The sequence below is a fragment of the Oryctolagus cuniculus genome, chromosome 1 (genome assembly GCF_964237555.1).
Source record: "Oryctolagus cuniculus chromosome 1, mOryCun1.1, whole genome shotgun sequence".
Lineage (NCBI taxonomy): Eukaryota > Metazoa > Chordata > Mammalia > Lagomorpha > Leporidae > Oryctolagus > Oryctolagus cuniculus.
Genome location: NC_091432.1, coordinates 229,046,737 through 229,058,885, shown reverse-complemented (window position 1 = coordinate 229,058,885; position 12,149 = coordinate 229,046,737). Strand labels below are relative to the sequence as shown.

At 47.7% G+C, this 12,149-nt stretch overlaps 1 protein-coding gene across 10 annotated transcripts in view; it reads right to left on the bottom strand.

The window, feature by feature from the left end:
* GAPVD1 (GTPase activating protein and VPS9 domains 1) overlaps positions 1–12,149 on the bottom strand; it is a 106,074-nt gene that overhangs the window by 91,916 nt on the left and 2,009 nt on the right. For 2 of the 10 annotated variants that reach the window (XR_011382064.1, XR_011382065.1), the window contains exon 2: positions 5,417–6,207. The exons of 1 other annotated variant lie outside the window; for it this stretch is intronic. The gene's annotated coding sequence lies outside the window, so the exon portion shown is untranslated. Of the gene's footprint in view, positions 1–5,416; positions 6,208–12,149 lie in introns of those variants that run through there. 7 more of the 10 variants (XM_017350061.3, XM_017350057.3, XM_017350059.3 and 4 more) reach the window with 7 other exon arrangements.

Below are 12,149 nucleotides of genomic sequence, written 5' to 3'. Positions count from 1 at the left end.
TCAGCATGTATTTCCCAAACAAGGAGCTCTACATACCCACGGTTCAGCTGTAATTCTCAAGCTATTTAACATGGATATATTATATTTAAGGCATTGTCCATTTTCCCAATACTGTCCTTAGTTTTTTTTGTTTTGTTTTGGATCCAAGATCCAGTTAAGGAAGTTGCACTACATTTAGTTGTCTCCTTGAATGTACAATGGTTTTCCAGCCTTTTTCCAGTTTTTCATGAAATAATATTTTGTAAAGTATTTAGTCTACTTGTTTTATAAAATGCTCAACTTGGATTTGTCTCAACATTCCTTCACAGTCATTTTTGGCTGGAATGATAACACAGGTGATTTTAGGTCTCTCTCAACCTATCAAATCAGAGGTACATGATGCCAGTTTCATTATTGATATAAACTTGGCTATTTGGTGAAGATAATGTCCACTAGATTCTAGTGTAGGAGCAATATCCTATTGTCTGTCTCTCTCATTTTTCTACCTTTTAAATAAATAATTTTTTAAAACTATAGAATAAAAAAAAAAAAAACAGAATATAGGGAAAGGTGCAAAGAATAATTTGACACTTGTATTCTGCCACCCAGAATTAACTGTTAACACTGTTACGGTTGCTTCTAGTCACCCCCTCCCCCAACAAAAAAAAAAATTAGATATTATCCACTATGTCACCACCTCCCATTCCTATTCCCTCACAGACATCATTATGAAATTATGGGGTAGGGTATGCCCATTTTCAACTTTGGTAACTACAACAAATACTATTGCCTCCAAAGGTTGCTGTATTAAATTTATATTCCACCAACAGTTTCTAAAATTCCCATTTTTGCCACATCTTCACCAATATTTTATATTGTTAGAGACTTCAGAGTTTTTACCAATCTGCTGTGAAAAAAGCTTTCTCACTTACCTCTTATTTCCATTTCTTTAATTAAACACAAGTGATTTGTCAGTGAGAAACTAATGCCAAATGAAGCAACACTACTGTAATTCAATGCTAATTGTAATTCAGGGCTAATACTAATACCAGTATCCCTTCTAGAACTGCTTGTTTTTTTCCTTTTTCCCGTGGTCCTGAACATATCAGACAAGTCATTAGGATCTAAAATAACACACCTAGGATTACACAGTACAAGAACTTTGGCAAAGTAAGAACTTCACCTACAGGTACTTCCTTTTACTACATCATCACAGAAAGCTAAGGATAACTACTACATAGTGTTTCGGAAATAATTTCCTATTTTCTAAAAAATGTAAGATGTAGTGCCAGCGATGTGGCACAGGGGGTTAAGCCACCACCTGCAAGGCCAGCATCCCAATCCAGTTTCCTATTAATGCACCAGAAAGGCAGCGGAAGATGCCTTGGGTGCTTGGGCCCCTACCAGCCATGTTGGAGACCAGGACAGGGTTCCTGGCTCCTGGCTCTGGCCTGGCAGTTGTAGCTGTTCTGAGGAGTGAACCAGTGGACAGAGACTGAGCTCAAGCTTTCTGTCTCTTCCTCTTTCCTAGCAAGTAAATATCTCTCTAAAAAAATCTTTTTAAATAATTTTTTGACAGGTAAGAGTTACAGACAGTGAGAGAGAGAGAGACAAAGGTCTTCCTTCCATTGGTTCACCCCCCAAATGGCTGCTACAGCCAGTGCTGCACCGATCCAAAGCCGGGAGCCAGGTGTTTCCTCCTGGTCTCCCATGTGGGTGCAGGGCCCAAGCACTTGGGCCATCCTCCACTGCACTCCCAGGCCACAGCAGAGAGCTGGACTGGAAGAGAAGCAACCGGGACTAGAACTTGGTGCCCATATGGGATGCCGACACTGCAGGTGGAGGATTAACCAAATGAGCCACAGCACTGTCCCCTAAAAATAATTTTAAAATGAACATACTTTATTCCTAGAAACAGAAATCTTATCTCCCATAAGTTAACTCAGTCATTTCTTTCTTTAACAAATATTTACTAAGCACCTATTAGGTGCTGCCCCTATTCTGGCACAACTGTGAAGACAAAGGCCCTATACTTGTAGAGCTGACATTCAAGTAGGAAAAAAAAGGATTTAAAAACTCAAATACAAAAATGACACTAAATGGGTCTGTGCTATAACGAAAACAAGGGGCAGTGTAAGGGCACACAAGAGAAGGGAAGACCTCCTTCAGCCAGTGCTGTGGTGTGTTCAGTTCAGTCAACTCTTTCAACACCAACTACCTGTTTCATAAAATAATTTGCTTCTCATAGTCACCCTTTATTTCTCTCAGAAAAAGTGTGCAGCAGTGGTTTTCTACTACTGCTATTATTTCATAGTGTATAAAAAAAATCTCACATAAGATGTTGACAGGCAGGTGCTTTACAAACAGGTGCAAATTTCAAGCCATACAGAATGACTGTCAGTGAGAAAATTAATGCCAAATGAAGCAGCATTATAAGAATCTGAACCAGAATCTCAAGAAAAATAACTTCTTGGGGCCAGCATTGTGGCGGAGCAGGTTAAGCCACCACATGAAACATCAGCATCCCACATGGATGCCAGTTCACGTCCTGGCTGCTCTACTTCTGATCCAGCTCCCTACTAATGTGCCTGCAGAAGCAGCAGAAGATGGCCCAACTCTTTGGGCCCCTGCACCCATGTGGCAGACCCAGAAGAAGCTCCTGGCTTCCACTTGGCCCAGCTCCGGCCCTTATGGCCATTTGGGTAGTGAACCAGTGGATGGAAGAGTGCTCTCTCCTTCACCCTCTCTCTTTTTAACTCTTTCAAATAAATAAAATAAATCTTAAAAAAAGAAAATGGTTTCTCAACCCTCTACTTCTATATCTATATGAGTACTTCCCATCACATATGAAAAGAAGAGCAATAATTAACGGTAGCTGAAGAAAGATTCTGTTGCTTTTCAACTAAAGAGAAAAATTAGGGTTCCCCCGCACAACACTCTACATGATTTAGAACAGCAAACATTACAATGTCCTTGCATATCTTTTTTTTTTTTTCAAAATTTTTTATTTTATTTTATTTATTTATTTATTTTTTTATTTTTGACAGGCAGAGTGGACAGTGAGAGAGAGAGACAGAGAGAGAAAGGTCTTCCTTTTTGCCGTTGGTTCACCCTCCAATGGCCGCCGCTGCAGCCGGCGCACCGCGCTGATCCGATGGCAGGAGCCAGGATCCAGGTGCTTTTCCTGGTCTCCCATGGGGTGCAGGGCCCAAGCACCTGGGCCATCCTCCACTGCACTCCCTGGCCATAGCAGAGAGCTGGCCTGGAAGAGGGGCAACCGGGACAGAATCCGGTGCCCCGACCGGGACTAGAACCCGGTGTGCCGGCGCCGCAAGGTGGAGGATTAGCCTATTGAGCCACGGCGCCGGCGTCCTTGCATATCTTACACAAGAGTTTGCAGGGCTTCAATTACTTGGAACTAAGGAGGTGCCTTAATAAAAATGTATGGGGGCCAGCACTGTGGCCTAGCAGATAAAGCCACCACCTGCAGTGCAGGCCTCCCATATGGACACCAGTTCCAGTCCCAGTTGCTCCACTTCTGATCCAGCTCTCTGCTGTGGCCTGGGATAGCAGTAGAAGATGGCCCAAGTCCTTGGGCCCATGCACCCACGTGGGAGACCTGGAGGAAGCTCCTGGCTCCTGGCTTCAGATCGGCACAGGTCCGGCCGTTGTGGCCATCTGGGGAGTGAACCAGTGGATGGAAGACCTCTCTCTCTCTCTCTGCCTCTGACTCTCTAACTCTGCCTTTCAAATAAATAAATCTTTAAAAAAAAAAAATAAATAAAAATTTATGGGTTGAAACATTCACTTCCCTTTCTTCCCGAGATTATTTTGCTGATTCCCCAATGACCTGACCCAAATATCTGGGGTCTATTCTATATTTCAGAACTACTCTGATCTAATTCAAACTTTTAGTTCCTTGATTGCCAAATTCTCTTCTGCCTAACCTATCATCTTGCCTGCTTTGTCTTCTTTCTTACCTAAAGATTTAAATATCCTTCCATGCAGACTTACAGATTCCAAAAAGCTTAATGCTTTTTCAGGAGTCCATAATCCTTTTGTGCCACGGGCATCTTTGGTGGCCTGGTGAAGCTGATGGTCCCATTCTCAGATTACTTTTTTTTTTTTTTTTTAAGATTTATTTATTTCAAAGGCAGAGTTACAGAGAGGCAGAGGGGGAGAGAAGGGGAGAGAAAGCGAGAGCGGGAGGGGTCTTCTATCCGCTGGTTCACCCCCCAAATGGGCTGTAACAGCCACAGCCAGGCCAATCCAAAGCCAGGATCCTGGAGCTTATTCCGGGTCTCCCAAGTGGGTGCAGGGGCCCAAGGACAGCGATCATCCTCTGCTGCTTTCCCAGGCACATCAGCAGGGAGCTGGCTAGGAAGTGGAGCAGCCGGGACTTGAACTGGCGCCCCTGTGGGATGTCAGCACTGCAGGCAGTGGCTTTATCCACTACACCATAGCACCGGCCCCCTCAAATTACTTTTAAAAGCATAATTAAATACATGTGATTGCAAAGAGAACAAATAATGCTGAAATATTAGCAATACAATTTAAAACCTGATATGGTAACACATGTGCAGTTTTAAATAACAAGTTCTAGCCATGGGTCTAAGAATATCACAAATCCAAAGAAGCTAATTAAATATTTCAGTTAGCAATTAATAAAAATAAATAAGTCTTTTTATCCCCATTCTACGTAAAAGACCCCTTGAATTCTATCCATTGATGAACCCAGGCTTTAAAAAAAATTTCTCTGGTTCAAAGCTGCTCAAAAACTTGTGATTTCTGTCACAAATTTAAAACTGAAAACACTTAAGACTCAGCTCTCATCTGAACATCAGCCCGTCCCCGTTTTTACGCAGATTTATACACAGAACCCTATGCATTTCTGTGGTCTGTGCCCACTACAATTCCGCAAGTCAATGAGAGGTGAGGCGGGAGGAAGAGGGACGGGATCCGCCAACAGCGAGCGAAAAGTTGCCAAGCACAGGGCGTGCGTTTGTGCCAGGTGGGCTGCCCCTTAGACCTGTGGGTCCGGCTCGAAAGACTCCCGAGCCGCGACACCCTCTCCTGCGGGCCTCCGGGTCTCAGCTCCCCACCCGCGAGGTGCTGGCCGCCGGCCCCCACCCGAGCCGGCCCGCGGTCCTCCGGTCCCTTCCCATCCCATCCCCCACGCGTCCCTCCCTCTCGTCCGCCAGTGGCCGCCCGGGCCCTGCGCGCCGCCGCCGCTCCGCTGTGGGCCCCGCCGAGCGCTCCCCCGACACCCACGTCGCCCGCCACTCAAGGGAATGGCCTAGGGACCCGGGGCTCAGGGGTCAGCTGGAGCCGGCGGCCCGGCCGTCAGGCGCCGGCTGCGGCCCTAGGCCGGAGCAGCCCGCCCGGTAAGGAAGAGAGCCCCGCACTTCACGCGGCTTAACCCGGGACAGGCACTCACCGAGGGGCGCCTGCGGAGGCGAGGGCCGAGGTCTCGGCCAGACAGCCGCTGGGCCGCGGAGCCGTCACTCTCGCCGCGAGCTGCCACCGCCGCCGCCGCCACTCGCGGGTTGGCCTCTCTGCGTCCTGCGGCGGCGCTGCTGCCACGCCAGCGCGCGTGCGCGGCGCCGCGGGGGCCCCTGGGATCGGTGGTCCGGCCCCGCGGCCCCGGCTGCCTGGGCCGTGGGCGTCTGGGTGCCCGGTCGCCTTTTCCGGAAAGTTGTTCGCGACGTGCGGGCCCTCACTTCCGCGTGCGGGCAGTGCCGGCGTGTGTGAAGTGACGGCCGAGGGCGCCTTACGTCTTCCATGACCGGCGACACCTGGTTCCGCTCTGGAGGAAGCGCCCCTCCCTTTCTGCTAAGAGCGCCCGCGTTTGGTGTGGGGGGTGCGATCTGACTTCCAGGATCAAAAATTCCCCCTGGGAGTCTCAGTGTGCACGTTATCGATCACGAAACTTCACACGGGGGGTTTAAGTGAACTGACTTCAGTTACGTTTTGTTGAGCGGTCACGGAAAGCTTGGGGTTGGAAGCTCAGAGGCGGGGATTTTGGAGGAGCTTCGAGTTTCCGCAGTTCAAATTTCAGGGAGCTCACTACCTTCAGTCCTGCGGCCAGCTCTTAATGTTGTCCAGTTCTGCCTCCTGCTGAGCTGAAATCAGCTTCCCTTCTCTTTCTCGCCTTGCTAGTACCTCGGCTAGCTAGACAGAATGGTTTCCACTTCGAAAACAGTGGTTATGTCCTCCAACGCTGGGTGTCTGCAGGCAAAAATGAATTAAAGAAAAAGTAATAATAACCACGTCCCCAACTATTTCAAATGTGAGCCGACTCCCAGACTGCTTTTCCCTCTAATCACCCTCCTTGATGTGGCCCCTTTAAAAATGGCCAGAATTTGCTTCATTTTTATTGCCTCATTTTATTACCACAATAGCTTTCTCTGGTAGCTGGTCAGGTGTTATTGCTGTCATGTTGCCATCCAACTGACTGGAGATTTCAATGCAATCAAAGACTATTTATCAGCTGTTACAAGGCCAGGAAGTCTAGTGGGGTGATAAAAAGGAGGCAAGGGGACCAGCACTGTGGCATAGCAGGTAAAGCCACCACCTGCAGTGCAGGCATCCCATATGGACACCGGTTCGAGTCCCCACTAGAGATACCCAGAGGGGAGGCCTCGTGAAGTTGAAGCCATGATCATAATGGAGGAGGTGATGCTTTGGGAGTTGACAGATGACTGGATTTCAAGACAGGAGATGCCATTTGTGGATTGCTAAGGAGGAACCCAGCCTTGGCAAAACAGATGCAATCGCAGTGGGTGCTGGAACATGGAGTACTCTAGAGGGGCTGGGGCACAACGGCCAGGAGGAGGAGATGGAAAGGCCTCAGAAGTCCTGGTCTTAAGGATCCTGAAGGAATATCACTGTGTGTGCTAAGTTAAAAGGGAACTGGGGAGCCAGCATTCTGCTGCACTGGGTTAAGCCAAAGCCTGCGATGCCAGCATCCCATATGAGCCCTTGTTGGAGTCCTAGCTGTTCCACTTCTGATCCAGCTCCCAGCTAATGCACCTGGAAAAGCAGAAGACGATGGCCCGAGTGCTTGGGTCCCTGCACGCACAGGAAGACCCAGATGGAGTTCCAGGCTCCTGGTTTTGGCCTGGCCCATTTAGCCATTTGGGTAGTGAACCAGCAGATGGTAAGCTCTCTATCTCTCCCTCTATATATATAACTCTGCCTTTAAAAATAAAATAAATCTTTATTAAAAGGGAGAACTGAATTGGTCAGCTGATTGGTCTAAGCCCAATTCTGTCACCTGCAAATGAAGAACTTGACATGCTGGCATTGTGGAACAGCAGTTTTAAGCTGCTGGCTGAAGCACCAGCATCCCATATGAGCGCCAGTTCAAGTCCTGGCTGCTGCACTTCTGATCCAGCTCTCTGCTAATGTCTCTCAAAAAGCAGAAGATGGTCCAAGTGCTTGCACCCCTACCACCCAAGTGGAAGACTTGGATGGAGTTCCTGACTCCTGATTTTGGCCTAGCCACTTGGGGAATCTCCCTCTCTCTGTAACTCTGCCTTTCTCTCTTTTTCTCTTTCCTTTTTCTTCTTCTTCTTCTTTTTAAATTTATTTATTTGGGAGAATTACAGAGAGAGAGAAAGGGAGAGACACACCTAGAGAGAGAGAGAGATCGTCCATCTGTTGATTCACTCCCCAAATGGCCACAATAGCCAGGGCTGAACCAGGCCGACTCCAGGAGCCAGGAGTTTCTTCCGGTCTCCCACGTAGATGCAGGGTCCCAAGCACTTGGACCATCTTTCACTGTTTTCCCAAGTGAACTAGCAGAGAGCTGGATCACAAATGGAGCAGCCAGGACTGGAACCGGCACCCATATGAGATGCTGGCACTGCAGCGGCAGCTTTACCCACTATGCCACAATGCTAGCCCCATAACTCTGCCTTTCAAACAAATAAATATTTTTTAAAATTTTTTTAAATGAAGAACTTTAATGAGATAAGCAGCTTTTAATCTTCTTTCCAGCAGCACACCCAAGGAATACAACTCTCCAATTACAAATATGGATCACAACAGTAATTCTTACAGAATGTGGAGTACGTATTATTCTCACCAACTTTTATACACAGGAAAGTAAACTCAAAAGGTGAAAATTTGCTCAAATCAATAAATACTATTCCTGAGGCCAGCGCTGTAGCGTAGCAGGTAAAGCCACCACCTGCAGTGGCAGCATCCCATATGGCTGCTGATTCCATACCTGGCTGCTCCACATCTGATCCAGCTCTCTGTGATGTCCTGGAATAACAGTAGAAGATGGCCCAAGTCCTTGGGCCCCTGCACCCATGTGGGAGACCCAGAAATTCCTGGCTCCTTGCTTCGGATCAGCCCAGCTCCGGCTATTGCAGCCATTTGGGGAGAGAACCAGTGGATGGAAGGCTTTCTGTCTCTCTGCCTCTGCCTCTGCCTCTCTGTAACTCTGCCTTTCAAATAAATAAATACTATCCCCTGAGGGCAGAGAATTCCACTGTCTCACTCGCACCTGGCATACTGCCTGAAATAAATATTTGCTTTTTGGATTTTTTTATTTTGCTACTTATATTTGTTTTATTTATTTGAGAGACAGAGTTTTCATCCATTGGTTCATTACCCAAATGCCTGTGGTAGCTGGGGCTGGGCCAGGGCAAAACTGGGAGCCAGGAACTCAAACCATGTCTCCCACATGGGTGGCAAAGACCCAAGTACTTGAGCCATCATCTGCTGCTTTCCAGGGTGTGCATTAGCAGGCAGCTGGAACCAGGACCAGAGCTAGGACTCTTGACTCAGCCACTTTGATATGGGACATGGGTGTCCCAAAGGGCATCATAACCTCTCGATGAAACACCCATCCCAACTTTTTGCCTTTTAAATGAATGGGATGAATATATAGTGAACCTTGTCCAAAGCCCTTTTCTTTATTTTTTTAAAGATATTTATTTATTTGAAATCAGAGTCACACATACACACACACAGAGAGACAGACACAGAGAGAGAGAGAGAGTCTTCCATCCACTGGCTCACTCCCCAGTTGGCCGCAATGGCTGGAGCTACACCAAGCCAAAGCCAGGAGCCAGGAGCTTCTTCCAGGTCTCCCACGTGGGCACAGGGGCCCAAGGACTTGGGCCATCTTCTACTGCTTTCCCAGGCCGTAGCAGAGAGCTGGATCGGAAGTGGAGCAGCCGGAACTCAAACTGGCGTCCGTATGGGATGCCAGCACTGCAGGCTGCGGCTTTACCCGCTACGCCACAGCGCCAGCCCTAAAGTCCTTTTCTTTCTACTTCACCATCCAGCCTTCTTTGATATGCAGGGATATGAAGTTACACATCCATCACCACAAAATTCATACTAGATCATGACAGGATTAGAGAGTAGTTCTTCAGACTCCACACTTTCCAGTAAACTGTTGTCGCTCCCCCTCTTCGTGGAGGAACGACACAAAACCCTGCCTAGGCTTCATATCCGAGTCACGGCACCATTATGTCGCTCCCCCTCTTCGTGGAGGAACGACACAGGACCCTGCGCTGTTCTTTCGTCTGCTCGGCCCTCCCCGGGTTTGCTGCTGGTTCTTCCCGGGTTGGCTACTATCCCTTCCACCTCCGTGGAAGGGCAGTTCTCCCTGGCCGCATTCCCCACTTCCGCAGGGGAGCGGCACACCGCCGGCCGGCTTTCTCGGGGGCTGCACGGGTTCCCTTAGATGTTCCCCATAGATGTTCCCGGTGCATGCCGTCTCTCTCCTCCTTTATAGTCCTCCTCCGCCAATCCTAACTCGGCTGCCCACACGCCGAGTACGCTGCTCTCCTCCAATCAGTAGCAAGTCCTACAGTTTATTGGTTGAACTGGAGGCAGCTGTGCGGAAGCTGTTTACTTCTCTCCCAGCGCCATATTGTGGGGGAGCAGATGCATAGAATAAGTCTTAATTCCAGTAACTCAGTCTAGTCCGGTTTGCTCCCCACAAACTGTCTGCTTCAGAATCTCAGAGCACTGACAAATTCAGAATTTAAAAATGTTCTCCTTCCTGTTTAAGTGTACAGTCAATCTTAGAGGTAAGACAAGAAAGCAGGGGTTATGGCAGGTGACGGAAACACTATCACCGGGTCTGTCAGAGGCCCCCAAACTTCACTGTCAGTTATAGATATATTGAATTAAAGGTATTAACTCAAGGAGAAATTTGCACAAAGTCAATAAGCGGTTCTCCCTGAGGGCACCACGGCCCCCTTGCAATCTGGCAAACTGCCCAGTATATGACAAACATTAGTTTCTGTCTAAATGAGTAATCGGAACTCAGAGTCTTGGAGATTATCCAGTCCAACGCCCTCATGCCTTTGCATTTGGAGGCTCTTCCTCAAAGCATCCCAACCAAAATGTACATGTCCTGGGAAATGCAGCATTTTAAGTTATCATGTATGTACACTTAGGAAAGAAACATGACAATTATGTGCAAGCAAACCGTGCCAAAAAGAAAAACAGGACCCTCTCAAAGAAGAAACAAAGATTTGGAAGATGCTGATGGAAGGGAAGAAATAAGGGCTTCATTTATGACCTGATTTTACATATTTTATCTATAGTTTGGGAAATTTTGGAATGGTACTGCATACTTAACTGTGGAAAGCCACAGCCTGTGGAAATATTAGTGTTTCATCTGAGTCAATTAACTTATAAGCTAGGTGATATACATGAACAGAAACCAATACAAAGCCGGCGCCGTGGCTCAGTAGGCTAATCCTCCACCTTGCGGCGCCAGCACACTGGGTTCTAGTCCCGGTCGGGGCACCAGATTCTGTCCCAGTTGCCCCTCTTCCAGGCCAGCTCTCTGCTGTGGCCCAGGAGTGCAGTGGAGGATGGCCCAAGTACTTGGGCCCTGCACCCCATGGGAGACCAGGAGAAGCACCTGGCTCCTGCCATCGGATCAGCGCAGTGCGCCGGACACAGCGTGCTGGCTGCGGCGGCCATTGGAGGGTGAACCAATGGCAAAGGGAGACCTTTCTCTCTGTCTCTCTCACTGTCCACTCTGTCAAAAAAAAAAAAAAAATACCAATACAGGGCCTGGCACTGTGGCATAGTGAGTAAAGCCACCGCTGCCTGCAGTACCGGCATCCCATATGGACACTGGTTCGAGTCCTGGCTGCTCCACTTTCAATCCAGCTCTCTGATATAGCCTGGGAAAGCAATGGAAGATGGCCCAAGAATTTGGGCCCCTGCACCCGAGTGGGAGACCTGGAGGAGGCCCCTGGCTCCTGGCTTCAAATCAGTCCAGCTCCAGTCATTGCAGCCAATTGGGGAGTGAGCCAGAGGATGGAAGACCTCTCTCCTCTTTTCACCTCCTTCTCTTTGTAACTCTTTCGAATAAATAATCTTTTTTTAAAAAAATGTAGGCTTAAAATGGTGAAAAATAAGGTATTTATTTAAAAGCAGTGCATCAAAAAAAAAAAAAGCAGTGCATCAATGTGAATTTCTTGTTTTTTCTAACCATAGATGATGTCGTCATTGGAAGAAACTGGGTAATGGGACATGAAACTGCTACTTTTGCAATTTTCTGTGAATCTGTAGTGATTTCAAAATAAAGTTTAAAAAAGGAAAAAAATTATGGGGAAAATATTTTTTTGACAGGCAGAGTTAGAGAGAGAGACAGAGAGAAAGGTCTTCCTTTTCCATTGGTTTACCCCATAATGGCCGCTACAGCTGGCGCACTGTGGCTGGCGCACTGCGCAGATTGGAAGCCAGGAGCCAGGTGCTTCCTCCTGGACTCCCATGTGGGTGCAGGGCCCAAGGACCTGGGCCATCCTCCACTGCCTTCTCGGGCCACAGCAGAGAGCTGGACTGGAAGAGGAGCAACCGGGACAGAATCTGGCACCCCAACCGGGACTAGAACCCAGGGTGCTGGTGCCGCAGATGGAGGATTAGCCTAGTGAGTCATGGCACCGGCCAACACATAATATTTAGTGTCTAGCACTTTGTTAAATATTGAGAATTCAACACCGTTGTCAATATTTAACATTCACCAAGCCAGTTTTTTGTCTATTTACTTTCCTAGTCAATCCATAAATGGCCCTGCTTTGGAGAATACTATAAAATATAATATACATAAAATGATTTTAAGATTATTTATTTATTTGAAATGCAGAGCAATGAGGGGGGCAGTGGGAAAGAGAGAGATAAAG